Consider the following 9,547-nt stretch of genomic DNA (forward strand, 5'->3'; position numbering starts at 1 on the left):
TGGTTAGGGCAGGTTATGGGGATGGCAGAGTCCTGCAAAGATAAGCCAACCTCTTGAGCCAATAACTGATCTTTCTGTCTCTCAAAAGTGTTTTGGCACCTCTCTAGCTAACATCAAGGCATGGCAGAAAATTTCATAGGGACAGAACACAACCAATTCCAGCAGAGAGACAACTCAGCTCCAGGAGGCGTGCCACTGACCTCTCACACAATCATTTTCCTATTGACAGATTGTAGAAATGAAAATGAACCGAAAAGAAAACTGATTTTGGTAGGACACCTCATGTGAGACGTCTAAGAGTGGTGGTGAAGTTTCATCTCACTTTTTATTGGAAACATCTCTTCAAGAAGGACTTAATTAAATATTAGGGGTGTGCAAAATGGGCCGTATTTGATTCAGATTTGGATTTGGCCCAAATCAGGGACAGTAATTCGATTCACTGATTCAGATCACTGTCCTCAATTTGATTCAGCCAAATCTGAATCTGAAGATTTGATGCTGATTCCCGGGTCTACCAGGGAATGCATGGGGGAGCCCTCCATGCCCCCCAGCTCAGTGACTGGATGTGGGGAGACCCTGGGTGCACTCCCTAGACCCAGAAGGCACCAGGCGCCGAGCCGGGGGCATGTGGGGGGAGGCCCTGGCCAGCTCCCTGGAGGACCCAGAAGTGAACTGAAAGTGTTTAAGGTCCACTTGTGGGTCTGCTGCTGAGCATGCTGGGGAGCCCCCCGCGCTTCTGTAGGACACTCCATCCACACCAGCATCACAGGATTCATGAGCTTCCTGATACTTTGAGGTATATAGAAAAAAGCATTTAAAGCTGTGTCTATGTCTAAATTTCCTAATCTTTCCAAATTTATCTGAATCGATTCGAAGGCTTCTGATTTGATTCCGAGAGATTAAAGGGTCTCCTTATTTGATTCAGATTTGGAGATTCAGCCACTGAATTGGGCTGAATGTCCATCTAATTGAATCAGGGACTGAAGTTTTTCACAGCTCTATTAAATATATTTCCAAAAACCTCTGCCAGGTTTCTCAGGAAAGATATCAATGTCTCACAAAGCTGAATGTAGCAGAGAGGTCCAGGAAGATGAGAAGGAATGTCATTCATTTATTTGACAAATTAATCTATCAGTATCACTAAGAAAGTTTCAGTTCTACATCTTGGCCTGAATCCAGTTCTAGACCATAGGCCTATACCAGCAGTCATCAGCCTTTTACAGATCATGGACCAGAAAGAAGCAGGTTTGGTCAAAGGCAGGAAGGCACTATGACTCATCTTCTGCTCCCCCCTCAACCCTACTCTCCTTCTCCATGTTGCAGCTCATGTAAAAATCACACCACCATTGCTTCTCCCCATCACAACATGAGGAAACATCCCTTGACCACCACTTCTCCTCAGTGTGGTACAGGGAAAGCTTGCCAAATGCTATGGAAACCCCATGTCTATGAACTGGATGAAATGATTTAATGGGTTCAGTCTATCCTGCAGCCCACAGGTTACACATCCATGATCTAGACCATTGGCTTCCATTAGATGAGTTTGTAGTTGGCCTTTGACAGCTTCTTTGTTGAAAATGGCACATGTCATATTGTGTAGTACTTGGTTACACCCAATGCATTAAATGTGAGCTTCTTCAGGGCTTTTGAGACAGCAGTATGCTTGTAGAAGGAAAGGAAGATTCATTCTCTGAACAAAATGTTAACTATTCCACTGAGAACAATACAAGTTGTTTGTGGCTTTCTTTTGAGGATAAGTGCTTTGGGTTGAGACTCATCTTGGGTTTCCAAAACCTTTTGGTGAGTGAATGTACTGAACTCTGAGAATAAAGATTGATTTTGATTGGTAGGTATAGGTGGAATGAATCTGTGGTGTTTAAAAAGTCTTCCCAAAGGGATGTAATGTTTTCAGTGAAGTAAAATGATAGTTCTTTACAACATGCAGTACATGGTCTTGTTATGGAGGCTGTTATGGAGGTATTCAGATTTTTTTTTTTTTTTGCTTACATTATACCTTGAAGCAGAAGTTGGCACTTTCAGTTGAATGACAGAAACGTTCTTGTGGTCTTTAATGCAACCTAAACATACAGTTTCAGGAATTCACTTTGTTTCATCCTCCCTGTAAAAGCTTTTTATTTTCTGCAAATAATGCTTGAATTTGCACATTAAAAGATCCCAAATCTCTATTTAAAAAACAGCAATTCCACATTTTTCTGTCATTAAAATTAAATGCTACTATATACATAGGTATCAGCTGAACACAAAGTTTTATTGACATATTTCTAATTTTAAAACAGCTTAGAAGCCTACCAGTGCTTCAGTCATTATAATAAAGTAAATTCCAAATACCTATATATTTTGTCATTTGATTTTTTAAATCATATTAAATCAGACCTCTCCCTGTCCCTTTGACTCACTAGGACATGGGTGCAGTTGTGCCTGTTTCCCCTGATGCTTTGTGGCACTGAGTAGCCTTCACTCCCAGTCCACAGTCCCTCCATGCCTCCTGGAGCCCCCCACTCCTAACTGACAGCCTTCCATCCCCACTGGTGCCCCTCACCCCCCCCCGCTTGATGGTACCCTTCACTTTCAGCCTGCTGCCCCACCACTCCCAGGCTCCAGCCCCCAGGGAATGGTGCAGGTGGTGGGGGGGTGTGGGCTTAGGGAGCAGTGGGGGTGCTTGACCATAGGCAATACCCTAGGTAACACCGTACATAATTCAACAGGGTTATAGGAGGGACATATGCCCCTCCCCCAGATTTGTGCACCCACAACAGGGAACAGGGATGCAGCCTGGCTGGATCAGCATAGGGAGGATTTACCTCCATGGCCCAGCGGGTGGGAAGTGGAATGGGAGGCTGGAGTGAGGCAATGAGACTTGTTGCTGCCACCACCACCAGGATCCCCATGCCAGCCATGCCACCAGCAGTGCAAGGAATAAGAGACTTGGGGGAGCTGTTCTGCCCCCCACCAACAGCCACTCATCCTGAGCAACAGCTTTACACCACTGCTGCTGCTCCTTTCAGGCCATCGATGCTTCCTTCCCACCCCACATCCCCTCCTGAGGGGAGCAGCGGTGGCATCAGTGTAGTGTTAACACTGTCCTATGGCCTTGCCTCCTTGTATGGTGATATAATTGGAAGGATGCCACACAGGACTAGAGTTTGGAAAGGTCCAGAGGTATCAAACTACTGTCTGTAATGATGTCATGACCCACTTTCTGTGAGGACAGCATGCACAGTTAGCTAAGTGTTATATAACCAGGTTTTGGCACAAAATGTTACCACTGTTGAAGAACTCACCTGAGGGAACTGGACACCTGAATTGTCAAGGAGATTACTGACAAGTAATTGAAGGTCTGTCTGTCAGAATGGTTGGCTAAGCATGAGAGTGACAGAAGTGGCTTGCCGGCAAATGGAATGAGAGAGAGTGTGGTGCTGGCTGTCAGATTGTGTTTGAGAGTAAGTAAGGGCTGGGACAGCAGAGATCCCCTCTTCTGATCTGTGTCAGTGAAAGACTACACGTGGTTTCAGCTGAGTTGATGTCTGTCAGCATGAAAGGCGTTAAGAGCTAGTGAGTGAGTCAGCTTGGCCATTGAGAACAAAACTCTGAGGAGGGAGCATCTGAAACTTGCATTTGGCCTAGAGATCACCCTAAGCCTCCTTGCCTGGAGCAGTGGGTAAAGTAAAATCCCACCCTTACGTGTGCAGTGCCTAGTACCCTGTAGAGAGAAAGGCATGGAAAACTTCACCAAGGAAGAAAGAGGGAGCTGGAGCAGCCTTGATATACTGACAGGACAAGCCAGTGACAGCCTGCTACCATATGGTTAGCATGTCAGCCAGGGCTATTAATCTCTATTATGTGTTTTACTCTCTGAATATTTACTGTATATAGATATATTTGTTACTCATTAATCCGTGTTGTTTATTGGTTATATTTATTAATACAGCCTTGTGTTTAAAGTATAATTAAGTCTCTTCCTGATTAATTCAACATTTGGTGGGACCAGGTTGCAGGCCAATGCTTAATGGCAGAGGGGTCCTGCTATACGCCTGTGTGAAGTAGCTAGTATTAACTTCAGGTTCAGATTTGGCTGATTCAAGAGACAATTATTCAATGTGGTGATTCGAATCACTGTCCCGATTTGATTCAGCTGAATTTGATTCAGAGAAAAATTTTTTAAAAATTCCAGACTCACTGTTCCTGCCAGCAGGTGGTGATTCCCACTGCCCTGAGCCATGTGGGGTGGGGGGCTGCATGACCCCCCCTGGAGCCCCAAGGCCACTGCAGGAGCAGTGAGTCACAGGGCTTTTCTCTTTTTTTTTTTTTTCCTTAAATGTCTGGAACTGGCCTGAGCAAGGCACCCATGTTGGGGGTGGGGGAGCAGGGGGGGTCGGGGAGGCTGGGGAGAGTGGGGGGTTGGGAAGCTGGCAAGGGTCCTGCCATAGTCCCCTCCCTGCTCCCACAGCCCTTCCTCCCCCACCACTAGTACTTACCAGCTCAGAGTCAGCTGCAACTCCCTGCTGCAGCTACCAGGGGCTGCCTGATTCATCAAAGCTCTCCGAATCTTTTCTAAAGATTCAGAAAGCTTTCAATTGATTCGGACCTTTAAATTGGTCCCCTGATTCAGTTTGGATTTGGAGATTCACCCACCAAATCAGGCCAAATCTCCTCCAAATCGAATCATCATCCGAAGCTTTGCATAGTCCTAGTCTGCAAGTTCACCATTTTAAAACTGGTATCCCTTCAGGCATAAGGATTCTCAGAACAGCAAAGACTCCCCATGCCTGATGAAGGGTGACTGCACCCGAAAGCTTGCTAAGAACTTTTTTCCAACTACTCAGTCGGTCTAATGAAAGATATCACATCTACCCAAAGAACCTTGCCTGCCTATGTTCTTAGACCAACAGGGCTACAACCAAAACACCAGCCATTTTAAAACTGAGATCTTCTTTGAAGAGGCCTAATAAACTTCTAATTTAATTGAGTTAGAACATTCTGGTTCTTCAGTAGTCACGGCGTGGCCAATGAGTGGCTGGCAGCTGGAGGCAGAGACCCCAGCCTAGTCTGTTACTCCTCAAAGTGCTGGTGGCATGGCTAGTACATGGTTTTTGGTGGTGGACTCTTCTGTTCTGTGTCTCACCTGCTAGGCCACAGGGGTGGCTCCTGCCCATGCCAGTCTGGCCAAGCTGCAAGCCAGTGTCTGCTGTCAGTGCAGACATCTGGGGGGGAAAAGGGGGGTACATGTCTCCCTGATGCATGTCGTTTCAGCTGAGTTGATGTCTGTCAGCATGAAAGGCGTTGAGAGCTAGTGACTGAGTCAGCTCGGTCCTTGGGCCTGCACTGTTCAATATCTTCGTCAGTGACTGGACGAGGGGGTGAAAAGCACCTTGTTCAAATTCATGAATGACACTAAGATGTGGGGAGAAGAGGGCACACAGGAAGGGAGAGACAGACTACAACTAAATCTGGACAGGTTACAGGGGTGGACAGATGAGAACAGGATGGATTTCAATACTGACAAGTGCAAGGTACTGCACCTAGGGAGAAAGAACCAGCACATGCCTACGGGCTGGGGAACTCCCTTCTCATCAGTGCAGAGGCAGAAAAGGATCATGAAGTCACTACTGATTCCAAGATGAACATAGGCCGTCAATGTGAGAACACAGTCAGTTAGGCTAACCACACCTTGTCATCATGTTCCTCTGTGACCCCATGACCCGGCAAAGCTAGTTTAAAGCATGCCATATGAGATCAGCCAACATGAAAGAAAAGACATGCTTGCCTTTAGGGGAGAGGTGAAGCCCATCCCACCCGAGCATGCCCCTGCACAAAAATGCAGGTTGTTGTCAAGAAACCTGAGGCCTGACAGGTATCACCAACTCCTAAGCCACTGGTTAACCACTCTGATGCAGGCTTCATGATGCCATCCATGTCTACTTTCTGGCAGAACAGAGGAGAATATCACCTGTGCCCCCGTCTCCTTGAACTTGGCTCCCAGGGCTTCATAGTCCTTCTATGGCAGGAGTACCCTGCCGCATCATTTGTTCTCACATGGATTAGGACCATGAGGTACTGGTCCAAGGGTGAAATGAGGTCCAGGATCATGCCTGTAACGTCCTGAATCTGAACTCCAGGCAGGCAGCAGACCTCATGTGCCATGGGGTCAGGTCGGCAAAAGGTCTGGGAAAAAATATGGACAAAAGGTGTCTTGTAATTTCCTTTTGAGGATTAGAACTGAGAGATTAGAGATAAAGTGTTTTTCTTGTGAAAAGTGTGCACTTACCAGTAATTGGATATTATTGGTATTAATTTGTGGTATTAATTTGTGACAAATGCGGTATTAATTTGTGTTTCTATTTGCTTTATGGCAGGAGACTGCAGGCTGTCTGCACTCTACCACAGCCCCAGAGAGATGCCCTGGGGATCTGAAAGGGCCCAGTCCCATGAACCCCAGTACTTCCTATGTAGGATTGTGATCCTCAAACTCCAGGTGCACCTGCCTGGCTTTCCTTGCTTACAAAGAGTTACTTTGGGGAGTCTCAGCAAGTGTTTCTTTAAAAAGGGAAAACCAGGATTTTCCTCTTTCTAGAGATGTACCCCCAGGATCTCCAGGGTATATCTCCATAATAAGTCCTCTAGCCCCTAAGCAAGGTTCATAAGCACTACCTAGGAATGCGACAGAAGCATACAGCAGAAAACAAAGAATTTGCTATTTCTATGGCCATATCAGATTGGTGGTTTATAGTCATCTATGATGGACTAGCACACTCAGATCCTTTTTCTTCTTAGACATTTCTGCATTATGGAGACACACCTTTGGTATCTCTGGGGTGCATCTCCATAAGTGGGGAAAGTTGGGGTTTCTTTCCCTGCTTACAGAGATGTGCCCCTGAGATTCCTAGGGGCCATGTCTCTGTAAGAAAGGAAAGCTGAATAGGTCTACCCAGGCTTGAGGGGCCCAATCTTGCACAGGCATTCCCAGGGCATGCAGGACTGGCCCCCTCTAGCCTCAGGAGAACATGTTGCCCATTGTCCTAGGATTAACAGATGAGACAACAGGCAACATGTATTTCACCCAATGAAGTGAATCAGCAGTGCTGATCTGCTTCATCTGGCAATGTTTATTTCTAGCCTATGATCACAAGTTAAATACGTAATACAGAAAATTTATGGTGAACATTACCTGAATAGAAACATTCTGAAAGTATAATAATCTTGTGTGCATATCAGAGCTACAACTTCTATATGGACTTTTATGGCATGCTAAATTAGGAATAGTTATATGATCATCTGCATGTGCAGTAATGCATCCCCAAATGTCATTTGTTTTATAAGGTTAGCTGCATCATATGGTTAAAATTAATGAACCGCTTGATATCAGTGTATAAAAGCCAGTTATTTATCTACCCTTTCAATTAGTTTTGTAGATGTATTAATTAATATAGTTCAAAATTGCTTTGGTATTTCAATGATGATTATACTAATAAATGATGTGATCCAAAATCTCAGGCAGTCTGTAGGTGAACAAACTACGTTGTGTATTGCCTCAGAGTAGCTTGTGTCACGTGGCATGCTATCATGATTATATAATGTCAAAGAACAGGGGCACATATTTAGAAATTAGTTATAATACTAATTTTAACCAACTGCCACCGATTGACCTTGTAATGCTTCCATTGCTTGAGGAATATTCTCTGAAACTCTCTAAAGACAACACTGATTAGATTATACTTTTGAGCAGGTCACCCTTCATCTTTTAGCAATCCATCATACAACACATGCTTGCACACATTCAGATGACCTGGGGAGAATTCTCCTGTATTTGTTTTCCTGGTTATCCAGAGACTCCTGAACATATTTTTAAATGTTGAAAGTCTGAAAAGCAGAAATCTGTGCAGCCAGGGGACCCTCATGCACACATCTCAGTATGCTCTGCAGACTCCTTAAGTATACCTGGTGACAGATAGCAGTAGTTCATAGGGCAGCTCTGATTAATTGACCCAGACTGCTCAAAGTCAGCTTGTCTCCCTGCAGCATAATGTGGGGGTTATAAAAGGGGGCTGTTCTTCTCCCTGCTTGGATGTATTACCCCACAACCTGGGGCTAAGGACTAGGTGGGACATCAACTTTAATGACATATGGCATGACTGTCCAATTTGATCCAAGTGGTGTTTTATTGTAAGTGTTTTTCTAACTACAATGGATAAGTTAATGTATTCCACTTGCAACAGCAACTTCTCACACATGTCAAACAGTCCTGAGTCCTGTCAGGGATTGTCTACTCAGATGGCCAGTCCTCAATGGATTAACCCAGAAAATGCAGCAGCGTAGCAGTAATCAAGTGGTCATTGGCTTCCAAAAACCTAGTTTCTTGTGACCTTTTAATATATGTTCTATAGCTGAGGCCCCCAAGCTGTCTGCCAATCAGGAACAACTGTTTATGGGATGCTTACAATATTCATACATGTTCAGGCATATGTAGTTAGAAAGATACATCAATACCCATTCACGTGAAGTGCATGGTAGATTTTTCCTATATGGCTTGTTGTACTTTAAACTGTCCCCTATACCCGGGTAAAACATCTGCCTCTTATTTTGAGCTGACCTTTCTTGAAGAATATCCACCATTTGCTTACCAATTGGAACTGCTGCCTGTCCTTGAAGTTAAGCTGAAATCTGTTATATGTAAACTAAAGTACTCTCAGATCTGGAGAATAGTTTTTATTATTATTATTATTACTTTGTCAATTCAGTATATGAAACTACTGCCATAAATGAGGATGCCAGCACTGTAGGCCAAAGACTTGGGAAAACAAGCAACCTGTTTAGTAGAAGAGAATATCAAATCCCCCTGATTTCTAAGACAAAGTCTATTATTTTCATGAAGATGCATCACATCAATAACATGGTATTTGAATCATAATGTAATTAACTTAATCTGAAAAGGAAGCATTATTGCCAGGCACAGACATTCAAAAATCCTGAGGTAGAATCCATCTAAGATACGTGGTTTTCTGTAAGCAGTGTAGTTTAGATCAGCAGCACACAGAACACATACTCACCCTTTGATGTGGGAGACAAATCTTAGACCAGATTCAGCCACTTTTTATACTAGTCTGTACACCAAACTTCTGTTCTGTTACAGGTATGGACAGGTTTCTGATTACTTATGAGTAAAAGTATAATTTCTGTAACTGGTCTAATTGACTAATGTCTCATGCATATGGGGATCCCACTAAATTTTCTTATAGTTTAATATTCCTGACAATATTATATTCAGAAGTTTAGAGAACTTAAAGAACAAAAGGCTAGTAAGTATTTTTGTTGTGCTGGATAGGGAAGCCAACACAAGGCAAATTATTATATATTCACTCCAGGCAGTTCTAGTCAGTTCTTCATTCTCAGGAGCTCTAGAAATTCACTGAACTGAAAATAAATCGTAAAAAATCACCTACAATTCTATAAATGTTTAGATATGTATAATTTCTTTCTTTCTTTCAAGATGGCCACCGACAGGTAAAGCCCTTCTGAGCTCCTGCAGTTC

General features: G+C 43.9%; 1 long non-coding RNA gene across 1 annotated transcript in view; it reads right to left on the minus strand.

Moving 5' to 3' along the window:
- Positions 1-1,632: 1,632 nt before the first annotated feature.
- LOC109323982 overlaps positions 1,633-9,547 on the minus strand; it is an 8,296-nt gene continuing 381 nt past the window's right edge. Inside the window, exons 2-3 of the long non-coding RNA XR_002104815.1 lie at positions 7,705-7,707; positions 1,633-1,643 (exon numbers count right to left, since the gene is read on the minus strand). This is a non-coding gene — a long non-coding RNA (uncharacterized LOC109323982). The remainder of the gene's footprint in view (positions 1,644-7,704; positions 7,708-9,547) is intronic.

This window comes from Crocodylus porosus, unplaced genomic scaffold, assembly GCF_001723895.1.
Source record: "Crocodylus porosus isolate Cpor-Errol unplaced genomic scaffold, CroPor_comp1, whole genome shotgun sequence".
NCBI lineage: Eukaryota > Metazoa > Chordata > Crocodylia > Crocodylidae > Crocodylus > Crocodylus porosus.